The sequence below is a fragment of the Lissotriton helveticus genome, chromosome 5_1 (genome assembly GCF_964261635.1).
Source record: "Lissotriton helveticus chromosome 5_1, aLisHel1.1, whole genome shotgun sequence".
Taxonomy (NCBI): domain Eukaryota; kingdom Metazoa; phylum Chordata; class Amphibia; order Caudata; family Salamandridae; genus Lissotriton; species Lissotriton helveticus.
The window spans coordinates 1934833291-1934850544 of NC_136065.1; the positions used below are offsets into that span (position 1 = coordinate 1934833291).

Consider the following 17254-nt stretch of genomic DNA (forward strand, 5'->3'; position numbering starts at 1 on the left):
GTGGGTTTCCTGCAAAAAAGCAACCTGATTATTAAGTTTAGCTAAATGAGACGGTACCTTTTGACGTTTGACAGCATGACCAAGCCCACGAACATTCCACGAACTTACATTAACCATGATGTTAGGATATGGGAAACAGGAGGAAACAGGGACACATAACTGCAAAAACAATAATAAGAGAAAATGGAAAGATAATGGTCAGTAGATGATAAAAAAGATAGAGTATTAAATGTAGAATAATTGATGATAGATAAAACTAAAGCTGAGATACAATGTAAGGCATATTTAAAGATCAAGCAGTTACCAAAAGATAAGACATAAAATGAGATCAAAAAGAAAAGGGGAGGAGAAGGGAGACAGAAGAGAAAAGTAAACTAAATAGAGGGAAAGAGGAAAAAGACAGATCAAGGAAGAAGGTCCAGATCTGTAAAAAGAAAATAAGTCGAAGAAGGAGAAGCATAGTGACGCCAGAGGGCACGGACCTCAGAAACAGACAGAACGAGGAAGAAAAAGAAGAACCTCATGAGTAAACGGAGAAACCAAGAACTTGACATCATTGCGTAAACATTAATGATAGGTTCAAAATAACAATCCTATTGAAGAAAAAATGTCAGACATTAGTATCCATTCTATTAGAAGAAAGGTTGTGAAGATACAGTTTCAGTTTTTCCGGATCATCAAAGGAGCGTGATCGACCATTATGAGTAATCTTGCATAAACACGGATGGAGGATACCATATTGGATATTAAGATGTCTCATCTGAGGACATGAAGCAAGAAATTCTTTGCGACGCGCATTTGTTGCGTTGGAAACATCCTGAGAAATGAAGAGATTATGTCCAGACCGTGTATATGTGAGACGTCGTTTAAGTCTTACAGCTTCCAAACCTGCATCAACTCAGTGAATTCGAGAAAAAGCATTATTATTCCACGAGGCTTTGTAGCATTAGGAGTAAGACGACCCAAACAATGTGCTCTTTGTATGTTGAGGGGAGTCGTCGAAGTTGGAAGAGCTAGAATTACTGGAAGGAACTTTTGTAGAAATGCTACCATATCTGAACCTTCAATATTTTCTGGAAGACCATAAAGGCGTAGATTATTCCTACGGTTTTGATTTTCAAGATCCTCCGTATGGAGTTTGAGTTTGTGAATTTCTTATTCCAGGAAACGGATCTTTGTAGATACATCCTGTAGGTTACCCACTCGTTGTTCCAATTCCAGAACCTTATTCTCCATAACAATCCATCTCTCCTCAATTTGTTTCAACTTTTCATTGTTGCGGTCATAAAGGGTTGAAGACCACGGACTTCATCCAAGATAGAGTCCAGAATAGGATTCTGAGAAGAATGAATGGGAGAAGGTGGATCATTTTTATGACGTTTTGGTTTAGTACCGGAAATGGAAGATCTAGCAGAATGAGTGTCATTAGCCATTGTGATATGCAGAAAGAGTCACTACACCGCTAGAAAAATATAAAATATTCTCACTATTTGCCACGTTGACTCAAAAAATATTATTTGTTATAATAGTAGTATCATCAAGGTGAGATCAAGAAGCAAGGACTCCTTCAAAAATACACAAATAGCAAGGAAACAGTACAAAAATACCTCAGAAAAAACAAATGCTGGTATTACCAGTAGAGACTTATTTCAGGTATACAAAATATGGAGAGAGGTAAGTCCACTGTTGTAGCTCATGCTGCCATAATGCTGATATTCCTTGTGGCGCAATAAATATATATTTTAAATTCGCTTAACAAATAGCGTTGCTGGTGCCAATGTTTATATTCCAATTGCCAAGTAGCCTGTAAATAGCACGGATATTAATTGAAATAACGCCCTCAGGAGATGAAAGTAATTTAAAATACCAGTGGTAAATATTTCAAGCAGTGACAGGATGGAGCCTTAAAAAAGGAACATTATGTGCCATAATCCCAATTGCTTCAGTGCATGCGCTGCTCTCGCTATTGCGAGTACCTTTTGGAATCGATTCTGCGGAGCTCTCGCATATATGTGTCTGCATGGACAAACATGGCTGCTCTCGCCATCTAGCCATAGCAGACGGCATGCGTGTGTCCATCGGACTTTGGACAGCCCGACGCTATCTTGCGATCGCTTACACTGCAGCTTGTTATATGTAAGCTGCTGCACTTGGGCGGTCTCACCCCAGGGTTTGTAGTGAACTTTGTAAAGGCGCTTGATTCATCTTTGCCTGGCAATGGAAAGTATCATCAGACTCTCCCCATAAACGATAGCGAGTAACAAACTTTACTAACATGCATGCATACACGGTTTTCAAGTTTGTGCTAGGCAAATGCTTTCCTGGACTTTTACACACAACATTCTCCTTTCTCAGATTACTAACCCAAACAAAATGGGCAGCGTACAAGCAAGCATAAAATTGTGCTTTCACCGCAGATTGGAAATTGAGCTATGTGGACATCTCTATAGGCAGGGGGAGTCACCCTGAGGCTGCATTGCTGGCGCTTACCTCGCTGTCGTCCATAGGGCCCTGAACTCTGCGCTGCTACGGCAGCTGGCAGCTATAACCTCCCACTAACAACAGCTGAGTGCACCTGCACAGACCCACTCTAAATCTTCCAGAAGTCTGCCAGCCCCTGGCTCTAAACCGTGCAAAGTCCTTCTTCTCTCTTTAAAAGAATACCCCTGCTTTTGTTTACAATCTGACACAGCGAGAAAATATGTCGGAACAGGAAGCAGGATGCGCGCAGATAACTCTAGGAAGGTGAGTCTTTTCTCTTTTCACTAGAGTGGAACGAACATGAGGGGTGCGTGGTTTTGAACTACAACTCCCAGCAGCCAGCCAGAGAAAAATGGAAACCAGCGGTGGCTGGGAACGTTAGTTCCCTAATGCGCTGTATTTTGTATTGTGAGTAGGCAGACAGAGGGCTCAGGGGCAGTTTCACACTTGCTTCAAAGAAGGGCACAACACTTGATGTTGAACATTATACACCGATCTTTCAGTGGTGGAAGTAACAGTCTGAATTACTGGAAATGGCATACGTAAAGGAAAGAGAATGTAGCCTTAAGGCCAGAGCTGCCGACGTTGGAGCTGGGAACGCGTTTGAGCTGAGCTTCGGCGTCGGCTCTGCATCATGTGATTCTGGGCAAATCACGTAATCTTCCAGCGCCTACCAAAATATGAATGTGTCCTTATGAAACATAACTGGTGCTCAAGTAAAGGTCGATTTTGCGCTATATAAATCTACAACAACAAAAAGCTCTCAAGTTTCCATTTGCACGGTTGAGAAGCTCATCTATTTCAGTTTTATTTTATTTGTGAACTCGACCCGAAAGTATTGGAGCACCTTACATGAGCACCAGTTACTTATACAAGAACACATTTAAATTTGGTAGGCTCGGGGATATTAAGCGATTTGCCCACAATCACAGGATGTTGAGCCGACGCCGAGACTCGAACCTGGTTCCCCAGCTTCCCCGCTCTGGCGGTTGGGATTTGGTTGGGAGTGCGCTTAAAGTGTCTTCATAAGTTAATTAAAACAAGCAAGTGTTTTTAGATATCATCTTTCTTTCCAGCTGTCAGAGGGTTTCCGTTTATCATACACATAGCTCAATTCACCGCCAACGAGGGTGCCACTTTCAAGTTGTGGGTGAATAGCTGCTAAGTTTTCACTTTGTTTTTCTGTGCCATTTCTTTGTTTTTACATTGGCATGAATGACATTTGAATTATTATACGTGCCACTTAATTGTGACTAGAACAAAGCATTAATTTCCTAAAGTTAGCCTCTGATTCGGTTAGTGTCTTATTCAGAGGCTGAAGTTAGTATCTCATTCAGCTGGCATCTAATTTACTGGCTGAAGTTAGCATCTTATTCAGACAGCATCATATTTGTTGGCAATATTTAAAATAAAACACATTCCATTTACTGAACCTTAAATAATTCTGCCAACTCCAGTCTATCAGACTTTGCATACCTGTACAACGACTATTTTTTTTTCCAATCACAACACATACCAGTATTACATCTTTTAGTATTTAGGGCCTGATTTAGATTTTGGCGGACGGGTTGCTCTGTCACAACGGTGATGGATATCTAATATAAATCCCAAAATATCCTTTGGGATTTATATTTCGGTGGGCGGTGTAGGAGAGTGGGGTCTGCAATCCTATGGTCACCCCAGATTTTTGCTTTTTGCTTCACTGGTTTACGACTTTCCCTGGCTGTGGGCCTGCTAATCAGACCCACAGCCTAGCTGTTCTCTCTCTAAATTGACATCCATGTACTTTAGGTGCATTTACCAATTGGTACTGGGCCACCTTATCAGTCCCTGTACCCAGGGCATAGGTGTACCCAGGGCCTACCAGGGGCTGAAGCATGTATTATGCCACCCCTGGCTGGCCATCTAAATCTGACACAACTGGCTGCATGACAGCTGGGGCAAGGTGGTGTAAACACCCTTTGCTGTAGATATAGTATACCTATATCTAACCCTAAAATGGACACATATATTCCTATCAGTCACTCCTATGGAAGGCCTTATCAATCTTCAAGGCAGAGTGCTTGGAATTATGTGAGATGGTGCTCTGGCATGAGCTGAGCCCGTTTGCAGCTTGCGGAACCAAGTCCTAATAGCTGTTCCATGATAACGCTATACCATATACTCTTAAGTGCATTATCAACCTCGTGGTTAAATGCTAACTCTGGTATAACATTATCAAAACATGTCGAGTAAGGTGTCATACGACAATACTCCATCGGCTCAGTCCCTGGCCCAAGACATTCTACGATTTACAGTGAATTGGATGTCGTCCAATTTGCTGAAAATCAATCCAGACAAGACGGAAGTGCTTGTAGTTTCCACCTCTACTTCCCCCTGGAATGATTTGTTTTGGCCACCAGAGTTAGGACCTACCCCAAAGCCCTGCTCCAGTGTTAAGAGCCTTGGCATGAAAATTGACCAGGAACTCTCGATGGTCAACCAAGTATCCACCGTAGTTGGCTCCTGTACCAACCTGATCAGACAACTACGTAAACTCGCCCCCTTGCTCTCGAGAAATATGCTGCGAACCATTGTATCAGCCACCATAGTGTCTAGAATAGACTATGGCAATGCTTTGTACCTCGGCCTCTCAAAGAGCTCCATCAACCGTCTTCAGGTTATCCTGAATGATGCAGCACGCTTGATCTTCGGATTGCCGAGGAGGTCTCACGCCTCCCCTCTGCTCTATAGGCTACACTGGCTGCCTATAGCGCAGAGAGTTGAATTTAAGAGTATGTGTATCTGTCACAAAGCTGTCCACGGACACGCGCCAGCCTATGTAAAAGAAAGGCTCAAGTTATACGAACCAAAGCGCGCCCTGCGATCGTCCGGATCTTTTCTGTTATCTTGTCCACGCTTCAAGTTAACAACTAAAGGAGGCAGATCCTTTTCAGTTCAGGCACCAACCATCTGGAATAAGTTACCGGAGGCGCTTCGCAGAGAACCTAACCTCCTTCACTTTAGGAAATCCCTGAAAACTTTACTCTTCAGGGATGTTTCTCCATCCCAATAATCGGCTATTAGATCAGACACCCCCGTACTTTTATTCCATCTTGTTGCTGTACTTGGTCAGTAGCGCTTTGAGACCTGTCGGTGAGTTGGCGCGATACAAAACACAGTTACAATTACAATTACAATTTGGAATACTACCCCCTCGCCAATTCTGGCAACGGGGGTAGCATTCCACCCTTCTAGAGGGACACGACATGTATGTAACTGTGAACCCCGGTTAAAGTTAACTCAAGCCTCAGCATCACAAAATGGATGCTGCCACCACAGACACAAGTCTGACCTCCTGCTGCTGGGAGTCCTTCCAGCGAGGGTGGCCTGGACAAAGGGTTTCCTGCCTTGGGATGTGCTAGCACCACCCCAGACAGGACTTTGTGTATTGAGGTAGGGAGGCCTGAAAGGAATGAGACATGCCTGGGGCACACAAGGTGCCCTGTGCATACACCGGTTCAAACCAGTTGCTGGGGCATCCCAGCCCCAGCTCTGGCGGGAAACCGGACAAAGGATAGGGGGTGTAGCCACCCCCCTTCCTGGTCCCACCAAGGGGAGGGACCTAGTCAGTAGTGCAGCCACCTTTAGGAGAATAAAGGTAGGAGCTGGTCCCATTCCAAATTAGATTATCCTGAACTATTCATCAAGAAGAAACTCTGGCCTTCGACGTTCTGCTCCACAGAAGACTGAAGAATCTCCCTTGTGGACAAGGGGGGGCCACCCTGCAACTGCAGGCACCATCAAGCGTCCAGCGGCTTCACTTTGTCGTCTTCCCTCGAGGATCCAGACTTCAGAACCCAACGAGACCCGGATTCCCAGACCTCTCCGACCTCAACTCACATCTGCAGCAAAGCTGAGACCCGTGGGTGCGACAATACACGTGGGACCGGCCATCTTGAACGAACCTGCACTTCGCTTCCAGCACGACACCCGAGGTAAACTCGACCAAGTGCTTTGGGGATTGAGAAGCCCCAGCCCCGAGAACCCCCTGCACCGAAGATCAGCCCTCCAGCATCCACGAGATCTGCGTGGGGCCCTTCTGCTTTGTTGCTGCTCGACGCGTTGTCTCGTCACTTGCCGGCTGGCTAGTGGCCTCCTAGACGATGAACCTTTGAATCTTTGCTGCTGGTCTGGTTGCTCCAGACTGGCCCTTGCTCCCTTCCAAAAGAGGGGCACCCCGGACTCTCCTAGTCCACACCATACGTCTTTTCCCTTCACCGCGTGGGTTGCCTTTGCCAAGGCCTGTTTAGTCCAATCCCGGATCCGACACCGCCGACAGCGAGAGCCTGCGTGGGACAGCTCGTGCCTCCATCCTGGTCGTCAAAGACGCCTCCTGGTCCACGTGGCTGCAGAGTCAAGCGTCCACTCTTCACCTGATCGCGACAACGACATCTGGTCCTTCCTGGTTCCACTCCAGTCACTGGCTAGTGGCTGTGAACATTGTCCCCTCTGCTTTCAGGTCTCCTTCTTCAACAATCCACCCTTGGATTGCACCGGACATCTTCCTCCTGGTCGCCTGCAGCATCTTTTCTTTCAGGCTCCATTGACTTCAACGCGAGAACCCGACGCACTGACACCTATGCACCCGCAGCCCGTGGGTGAGGTAACAAGAGCATTTCGGTGCTCAAGGGTAGTTTAACTGTCCTAGTGTCCAGTTCCACAGTCGTTTTAGTCCTACCTAGTCAGGATTGTCCGTACTCACCTTTAACTTGAACTGTACCGTCCATAGACGTTGTTACGCATCTCGCGTGTGAGTTCACACTCTGCACACGCGTTCCGTGGGCCTCCTATTACTTACCTGAAGTTAGTATAGCGTGGTCCCATCGATCCTACAGCCTCTGGACAGCTCCATTCCTTTTATCGACTCTCACATTCCACTTACTTAGTATATGGTTTGTCGTGCCCCTAGGGCACCATTGTAATTTTGTGCAACTTGTAGTATTTTTCGTAAGAGATTGTCATGTGCTTAGCCCTCTGACCTCATAAAGAGTTCAGAGGTGTTGTTATTAATAAATATACTGTTTATTTTCATAACAACCTGTGTGGTGTCCTTTCACTTGGTATTCAAGGGGTTATAGTGTGGTAAAACAGCTGGCTTCACATGCCAAAAGAGTTTAGCCTAAGACTGCTTTGTCCATGCTACCATTAGGATAGCTGGTCTATAAGATTGACTTACAACCAATCACCATAAGGGTTGTTTGGACTGATACAAGGTGATCACTAGAATTAGTGAGCATCATATATCAGGCCAACTTCTCACATTGGTGTGCAGCGGTTGGGATTTGCTGTTGTTGTTACCACGTATAATCTTGAAATATCATTTGAAAGATCACATAAGGTACCTCCATTGCCTACGTAACATTTATTCTTGTGATGGAGTGTCTGCCTTTTATTGCAGTATTATACTTCTACTTGTATTTTGTACATTTTTGTAACCTGCACCCTTTTCACTTTTTTCTCCTGTAATGCACCGATTGCTACCTCATGTATTTTGGTTGCTCACTAGTGTCACTTTTGATCCATGTAACTTATTGTTTGCATTTGTCTTTTGTTCCTGTATATCATTATTGATCCTTCTGTGAAGCGCTCTGACACCTTCGGGTAAAGTCCACGCTATATAAAATTGCATAAATAAATAAATAAATAAATAAATAAATAAATAAATAAATACCTAGGTACATATAACAAGCTTAGAAATACTCTGAATTCTACTGAACCAGCTGTTGTAGTAGAAAGGGCCTAGCACACCCTGACTACAACTCTTAGCAAGGGATCAGTAGGAAAACCCATAGTGTAGGTAAGTGCATCACTTGCACCTCACTAGAAAGCATGTCTACCCATGGAGAGTCTTCAGAGACTCCCCAAGTGGTTAGTGACCCTCCACAGGTCCTTTCCAGATATGCAGCTCTCAGTTTCCAGGAGATGAGACAATTGTGTACCTCCAGGAAATTGAAACAGGGTTCTAACCCTACCACTTCTTTTCTGTTAGGTCTCTTAGAGACATATGATGCTAGAAAGGCTTCTAACACAGATGGGAGCATGCCAGCCTTAGAATGTACCCTTGGTGATTCAGATCTCCCTGAAACAGAGAATGTAGAAGAGGAGGAGGAGGAAGAAGGGGACACCTCTGGGGATGAGGCAGACAAAGGTCCTGAGTTAGTCACAGACTTACAAGGGCCAACTTAGACCTACATAGGAAAGGATCTGGGGGACCCCCAGTACTGACCCTGAGCAGGTCTAACCTTGGAGTTAGAAGAGATAGGTCTCATTCTAGGGACTCCAATAGATCTGTGCACTCTCATGCATCTGCTCAGAGGAGGATGACTTCCCCTCAGAGGAGAGAGCATGAAGCAAGGATGAGACAGGCTAATCTGAGGATCCAGAGGGAAGAACTTGCCCTGGCCAAAGAGAAGCTTGCATTTGCTAGGGAGCAACAGTTAAGTGGGGTAGTCCCCACTGGTGCAGCACTATCCCTAGTGATAGAGACAGGAGTTTTGATAATAGACACCTGAGTAAAATAGTGCCCTCCTATAAGACAGGAGATGATATCCACAAGTGGATAACTGCTTTGGAGAGAGCCTGCAAAGTACAGCAGGTACCCCAGAGTCAGTGGGCAGCTATATTGTGGCTCTCCTTTGAAGGTAAAGGTAGAGACAAGCTCCTCACTGTTAGAGATGAGGATGCAAATGATTACCAAGTCTTGAAAACTGCTCTGATTGATGGGTTTGGCTTAACCACTGAACAGTACAGGTTGATGTTCAGGGATACCCAGAAAACTCAGGCTCAAGATTGGACTGACTTTGTTGATTGTGCCACTAAGGCTCTGGAGGGCTGGTTACTGGGAAGTAAAGTTACTGATTACACAGGATTGTATGATCTAATTATGAGAGAGCAAATCTTAAATAATTGTCAGAACCAGTTGTTGCATCAGCACTTGATTGACTCAGATCTGACCTCTCCCCAAGAATTGGGAAAGAAGGCAGACAGATGGGTCAGGACAACGGTCAAGCAGCAGAACCAGAACCAGGGTGGTGGCCAGAAGAAAGCAGACCAGAAGGGTAATGAGAATAAGCAAAATGACCAGAAGTCTTCAACAGGGCCCCAACAACCTAAGGAGGGTGGGTCCCAAACTTCCCAAAAGAAGAAGAATGATGGTCCTAAGAAACCATGGTGCCAATACTGTAAAAGTAAGACTCACTGGTTTAGTGAGTGCACCAAGAAAGGCCAAACTCCTACCACTACTGTCCCTAAGACACCTGCACCCCCTAGTACAGTTAGTAGTGGTAGTGTACCTCCCAAGGCTATAGTTGGGTTAACCCTGGAAACTGAGGTGGGTTCTGACTTAGTTAGAATTCCTACTCAGGCAGTTCTTGTTTGTACTGGGGACATGGATATGACCCCTACTGTAAGTCCTAGTACTCTGGGCAAATACAGACAAACGCCTTTAATTAATGGAAAAATGGCTCAGGCCTACAGGGACACATGTGCCAGTGTCACCATGGTGACACCAACCTTTGTGGACCCTGACCAGATCATGCTAGGTTCAGATTACCTAGTGACCAATGCTAGCAATGTCACTACCAATCACAGTATGGCAGTTGTTAATTTCTCCTGGGGAGGGGTAACTGGCCTCAAAAGGGTTGTAGTTAGTTCAGACCTCCCAGTAGATTGTCTTTTGGGCAATGATTTGGAATCCTCGCTGTGGTCAGATGTGGAGTACAGGACTCATGTAGAAATGCTAGGTCTCTCCTCACATGTCCTTGCTGTGACTAGGTCACAGGCCAAGAAATGCCCAGCTGAACAAGTGCTGGATCCTGGAAGAATGGACCAGACACAACCCAAGAGAAGGAATGGTAGGGTTAAGGCAGAGCCTTCCCCCCTGCCTCAGGTTGAGGATCAGCCCTCTCAGGAGGCTGACCCAGAGACCCCAGAAGGAACTGTCCTAGAAGAGCTTGAACCTGATCAGGTTGAGTTTCTTAGGACAGGGGGACCCTCCAGGGCAGACTTGAGGCAGGCCCAATTAGATTGTTCCTCTCTTGAACCCCTCAGACAGCAGGCTGCTGCTGAGGCTGCAGGGAATGCTACAGGTGCCCATAAGGTATATTGGGAAGATGGACTCCTATACTCTGAGGCAAGAGACCCCAAGCCTGGTGCTACCAGGAGGCTGGTCATCCCCTTGTCTCTTAGAGGTTTCCTTCTCACCTTAGCCCATGAAATTCCCCTTGCAGGTCACTTAGGCCAGAACAAGACTTGGGACAGGCTTGCCCCACACTTTCACTGGCCCCATATGTCTGAAGACACTAAAGAGTTTTGTCGCTCATGTATCACCTGCCAAGCCAGTGGCAAATCAGGTGGCACAACAACGGCCCCCCTTATACCACTACCTGTGGTGGGGGTTCCCTTTGAAAGAGTGGGGATTGGCATTGTTGAACCAATGGACCCCCCAACAGCATCTGGGCACAGATTTATACTGGTGGTAGTGGATCATGCCACCAGGTATCCAGAAGCTATTCCCCTTAGGACCACTACAGCTCCTGTTGTAGCCAGGGCCCTACTTGGAGTTTTCTCCAGAGTGGGGTTTCCTAAGGAGGTTGTCTCTGACAGAGGTGCAAACTTCATGTCAGGATACTTGACTGCTATGTGGAAGGAGTGTGGTGTAAATTATAGATTTACCACACCCTATCACCCACAACGCAATGGGCTTGTTGAAAGATTCAACAAGACCCTCAAAGGGATGATAAAAGGGTTACGTGAAAAGCTCAGGCGAAGATGGGACATCCTTTTACCCTGCCTCCTGTTTGCTTACAGAGAGTTCCCACAGAAGGGGGTTGGTTACAGCCCTTTTGAGCTTCTGTTTGGGCATCCTGTAAGAGGACCCCTATGTCTTGTGAAGGAAGGATGGGAGTTACCTCTCAAAAAGCCTAAGCTTGACATAGTGGACTATGTACTTGGTCTCCGCTCCAGGATGGCAGAGTACATGGAGAAGGCATCTAAAAACCTTGAGGCCAGCCAAGAACTTCAAAAAGGTTGGCATGACCAAAAGGCTGTCCTAACTGTGTACCATGCAGGACAGAACGTGTGGGTGTTGGAGCCAGTGGCCCCAGCAGCTCTCCAAGACAAATGGTCTGGACCCCATACCATCATTGAGCAAAAGGGAGAAGTCACCTACTTGGTGGACATGGGAACTCCCAGGAGCCCCCACAGGGTGCTTCATGTAAACAGGCTCAAAGTATTTGTCAACAGGGAGGACATGGGCTTGCTCATGGCCACAGATGAGGGGCAGGAGGAAGAGAGTGACCCTCTCCCAGACCTGCTCACTCAGAACCCTGATGATGGGTCAGTAGATGGTGTAGTCTTTTCTGACAGCCTCTCTGCCCATGGACAAGAGGATTGTAAACAGGTTCTTCAATCCTTCAGGCAAATGTTTTCCCTGACCCCCAGTCAGACAAACTGGTGCACCCATGAGGTGGACACTGGTGACAGTCTGCCTGTCAAGAGTAAAATCTACAGGCAACCTGACCACGTCAGGAACTGCATAAAGAAAGAAGTCCAAAAGATGTTGGAATTTGGAGTCATTGAACCCTCAGAGAGCCCTTGGGCTAGTCCTGTAGTTCTAGTGCCTAAACCTCACACCCAGGATGGTAAGAGAGAGATGAGGGTTTGTGTAGACTACAGGGGTCTCAATGCTGTCACTAAGACAGATGCCCATCCAATACCTAGGGCAGATGAACTGATAGACAAGTTGGCTTCTACAACTTTCTTAAGTAAATTTGACCTAACAGCTGGTTATTGGCAGATCAGGTTAGCTGAGGATGCCAAGGCCAAAACAGAATTTTCTACCCCAGGAGGTCATTACCAATTTGTGGTGATGCCCTTTGGTTTGAAAAATGCACCTGCCACTTTTCAAAGGTTGGTGAACCAAGTTCTCACTGGGTTGGATGACTTCTGTGTAGCATATCTAGATGATATTGCTGTCTTTAGCTCCACCTGGGAGGATCACCTGATCCACCTGAGGAAAGTTTTGGAGGCCCTGCAAAAGGCAGGCCTTACTATCAAGGCTACTAAGTGCCAGATAGGGCAGAGTCAGGTTGTGTACCTGGGCCACCTTGTGGGTGGAGGCCATGTTCAACCCCTGGAGAGCAAGATACAGGCCATAAAGGACTGGGCTCCTCCAACCACCCAGACACAGGTCAGAGCTTTCTTGGGCCTGTCTGGTTACTATAGGAAGTTTGTCAAAAATTATGGGTCCATTGTGACACCACTTAATGACTTGACAAGCAAGAAAATGCCAAAGAAAGTTCAGTGGACAGTTAGCTGTCAGAAGGCATTTGATGACCTAAAGCAGGCCATGTGTACTGCACCTATTCTCAAGAGTCCTGACTACTCCAAAACCTTCATTGTCCAAACAGATGCATCTGAGTTGGGGGTGGGAGCTGTTCTTTCTCAACTGAATATTGATGGTCATGACCAGCCCATTGCTTTTATAAGCAGAAGGCTGACCCCTAGAGAGAAACGTTGGTCAGCTATTGAGAGGGAGGCCTTTGCTGTGGTTTGGGCCCTGAAGAAGTTGAGGCCATACTTGTTTGGAACTCACTTCAAGATTCAGACCGACCATAAGCCCCTCTTATGGCTAAATCAGATGAAGGGTAAAAACCCCAAACTTCTTAGGTGGTCCATTTCCCTACAGGGGATGGACTTTACAGTGGAGCACAGACCAGGGACTGACCATGGCAATGCAGATGGTCTCTCCAGGTATTTCCACTTAGAACAGGAAGACTTACCTGGTCAAGGTTAGTTTAATGTCCCTAATTTTGGGGGCGGGGGGGGTTATGTAGGAGAGTGGGGTCTGCAATCGGGGCTCTTTTTACGTTGTTAGTCTCAGAGAGAGTCCTATCTCTATTACGATTGCTGCCGGATTGCCGTGGACGCCACAGGAGCTCGTTCTTGCTGCTGTTACCGTTGCGAAGAGAACCGTTGCGGAGAGAACGAATTATACCCCCCCCTCGCAAGCTTCGCCGGGGGCAGGAATTCGGAGGTTGGACCCGGACCCGGAGGTCGGGTCGCGGGTGGGGCAGGGACAGACCCGCAAAACAGCTGAAGCGATCCGGCGATATCTCGGAGATGGGAAGAAGAAAGTGAAGACGGGAGGCACCGAGGACAGCACTCGAAGGGGCACCCCAGTCAAAGTGCACCCAAGTGAGCACACAGTACGGCTCGGCTGGCCCCTCGGTTGGCTCCTCCCCCTCCCCCTGTGCTCCTGGCTCCTGGCTACTGGCTACTACTCGCTGCTGTGTTTCGGTGTTAATGAGTAAGGAGAGCCCCAGTGAGTCGTAGCGAGCCCCTGTGAGCAGCAGCCAACGGCAAGCGGAACCCGCGGAACCAGAGGTAGTGGCGGTGGGTGACCAGGAGCTGACAGGAGCTGACAGGAGCCGCGAGCTGCCACCAGGACGGGGTGAGTTGGAGGGGCGACGGCAGCTGGCAGTCGAGGGTGGTAGTTAGAACGGGCGAGTGACTTCACCTGTACCTGTACCAGCCCCCGCAGCAGCGGTTGCCTTGCCCCCGTCCAGCTCCTACATCGTCTCCCTCATACAAGCACCTGAAATAGCCGAGTCCGGGCACCCCCGTCAAGAACCAGAGCTAGAGCGCCTGTGCCTCCCTTGAGAGTTGAGAACGGAATGGGTTGTGTCGCGCAGGCAAGAGCAGGCAGGAGCCGTCCCTCCAAAAGATCTCCGGGCAGTCAAGCCTGGTAGTGGCTGAGACCTCCCAAGGAAGCCATCGGAACACGAACAGGAACGCAGGGGCGCCGCCACTGCTGCCAGCTCCTGGACCCCCCCAGGAGTGTTCTTTCGCTCAAGAAACCCAGGAATCGATTTAACCAAACACGGCAGGATCCTGCTACTAATTTAATTCAAACGTGGCCAAATAAAGAAACTAAATACACAGAAAAACATCAATTATCACTAAAGCAGCAGGAGGAAAATCACCACAAACCAGCGGTTGCCCCGAGGGTCCCGTCCTTTTTTCGACTAAGCGAGTAAGTGAGGCCGTGATTCAGCCTGGAGCCCGCTCCAATTTAACAACCAAGTTTCGTAGGAAGGAGTATACAAGCTCCAGAAATCGAAAAGCCCACGTAGGGCCACTTGCAACGGCAGGACTGGAACCCACAAACTGAGAGTCAAGAAAAAAAAAAAAATCCCATTTATTCACCTGGCCAGATCTCGGAGTAGGTTCATAAAAAGAACGCAAGGCCCTAACATTGGATATGAGATCGGGGAAAATGCGCCAACCTGTAGAAACTAAAAAAACGCAAAAAAAAAAGTTAAGGAAGTCTATAGTGGGCGCCAAACCGCCATTGGAAATGGGGTCACGGTCAAACTCTAGGGAGAGGTTGGTTTCAGCCCCAACCCCGGAACAAACATCGAACTCCAGACAGAAAACCGGTCTCTTAAATTTTTTTTACCTAAAGGATCCAATGGCGTCGATTTATGCATCCACAGCTGAGGATTGCAAATTGCCATGCCCTATTGCTCCTCAGAATGCTCTCTCCTTACAGAAATCGATAGACGACCAACCAGGGCCACCACCCCTCATAGTGCGGCTGGTTCCTTCACCGCAGGGCAAACAGGTGTTAGTAACCGCCCAAGTGCATCATTCCAACACCGCTGTCTCCACAAATGGAAACATAGGAGTCATAAAAGTCCCGATAGACAAGCCCCTCCCAAAAGATGACCGAGTGATCGAGAACAAAAGCACCACAATCACGGAGTTGGTAGAAGCTAATGACCACACAAAGGCTATTAAGGGCTGCAAGGAGGGAATCGCTGGACAAAGTAGCTTATCCAACTCGCTTTGTCAAGAAGGTGATCCATGGCTAAAATCTCTTTTTCTACCAAACGATTCTCAACTGGAGGACCTCACTGAGAGAATAACTAAGTACATTGACTCTCAGGGGAGGGAACCACGTACAGAACATGGCTTCGTGGATCGCCACTCGAGTGCTGGTATGCTGGTCTCAACCCCCCGTTGTTATGCGGCAAAAAGTGACCAAGGAAAAACTGCCATAAATGACTGCATTATTACGCCAACAAACCAACTTCACCCTAACCATTATGCTCCAATTTCAATCTCATCCGGGTGTACATCGGACCCAGAGTTTAAGGATTCAAGTAATCTCCAAAAAGATCAGCCAACCACGACATGGTTTCAACCATTGTTGAGCACTTTAGATCAAGCAATAAGGGTGTTGAATTATCAATCAAATAAAATGGAGGTTCAGATTGACCTCATTACTTTAGTGGCCGGCCACATCTCGGGTATCAACGCAAAATTGGACTCTCTATCATCGCTCCTAACAAATGGGGGCAATTAGAGGCAATCACCAGCCCAAGTAACCAACAGTGCAACAGCGGATGTGGAAGTATACTGGAAAAACTAGCAAGCCTCCCGGCCATTCTGATGGACATCCTGGGAGAGGTAAAACAATTCCACAGTCAGGCGAAAGAAACTAAACTCAATCTGAATAAGTCATTAATAGTAAAGAGTAAGCACATAAATGGTCCCACAAAAAGAAGCCCAATAATGAACCAAGAACAAACCTTAAATGAAGTTGGCTTAGGAAAATCAGCCATAGACATTGAACATACACTGCTTACTCAAAAATCCCTAACCGAGGATAAGCCCACAAAGAGGCAAAGGAAAAAAGCAAGAAAGGCCAGGCTTAAGTACAAAAAGCAACCAAACGCAGACCTTGATAATATCTTTCCCATTTTTAAAACTAAGATCCTCCAGGAAAATAAACTAAATTCACCAATTGGTCTATCAGAGGGAGAGGAGAATTATATAGATCCATCTGATAAAATAATTACATCAAACTCACCCAGGGAAGGAGGCTCCAGTCAAGGAATCAAATACACTCCTATTCACTTACGAGGAAATATGTGCCCATCGCCAACTTCAGGTCACAACCCCCAAAGGAAAAAAAGATCAGTCCAGCAAAGAGAATCACAAGAGCAGTGCCAAGGAAAATCGAAGTCCGTACAAGTGGCGGGCATCGGTGGAGGCGAGCAAGTTGAATTTCCACTACCCCCGGAAACAAAAATAAAAAATACAGGTATAAACAGAATACCCAAAAACGGGTCCGATCAGGATACAATAGCTTGCAGCGCGCAGTCTACAGCTACACCACTTGTAAGGAACTACATGAAAATCTTGGGGAAACAGTAGTATCAGGAATCAAAAGTGTATTAACTCCCATGCGAGTCACAGTTCTTGAAAAGGAACGCAAATGCACGCTAATGCAAAGGGAGTTAAGTATGGACTCAATAAAGTCACCCAATGTAGGATCAACACAAAAAATAATAACTACAGTTGAGGCAGCACAGGAGGTGCAGGCACAACAGGTGACCTACATGTGGCGTGATAGCACCCAACTACAAAATTCATTACTCCCCAAAGCAGTTCTAAGACCAAAGGAGCCTATCCAACTTTCAAACCCATTCGAATTAAAATTAACTTTTATACCAGAATATCCGACTAAGGGTCCGCAAGATACTCTCAACCGAGGCAATCTGCTAAAACTATTTAATGAAACATCAGTTCTAAAAGAGATTATTTCAAAGGACCTTCATTCCGTCGAATTTCAACTTAACGAAAACAACGCGGCAATTGAGGAAACCGTTACAACTTGGGCCTCAAAAGACCTGGTTGAAAAGATATATTCTGCAAGACCCCA

General features: G+C 46.6%; 1 long non-coding RNA gene across 42 annotated transcripts in view; it reads right to left on the bottom strand.

Annotated features, from left to right (window-relative positions):
• LOC144756055 (uncharacterized) overlaps window positions 1–17254 on the bottom strand; it is a 1542626-nt gene that overhangs the window by 702865 nt on the left and 822507 nt on the right. For 18 of the 42 annotated variants that reach the window (XR_013595045.1, XR_013595040.1, XR_013595028.1 and 15 more), the window contains one exon: window positions 58–159. The exons of the other annotated variants lie outside the window; for them this stretch is intronic. This is a non-coding gene — a long non-coding RNA (uncharacterized LOC144756055). The remainder of the gene's footprint in view (window positions 1–57; window positions 160–17254) is intronic. 42 annotated transcript variants of the gene reach the window in all.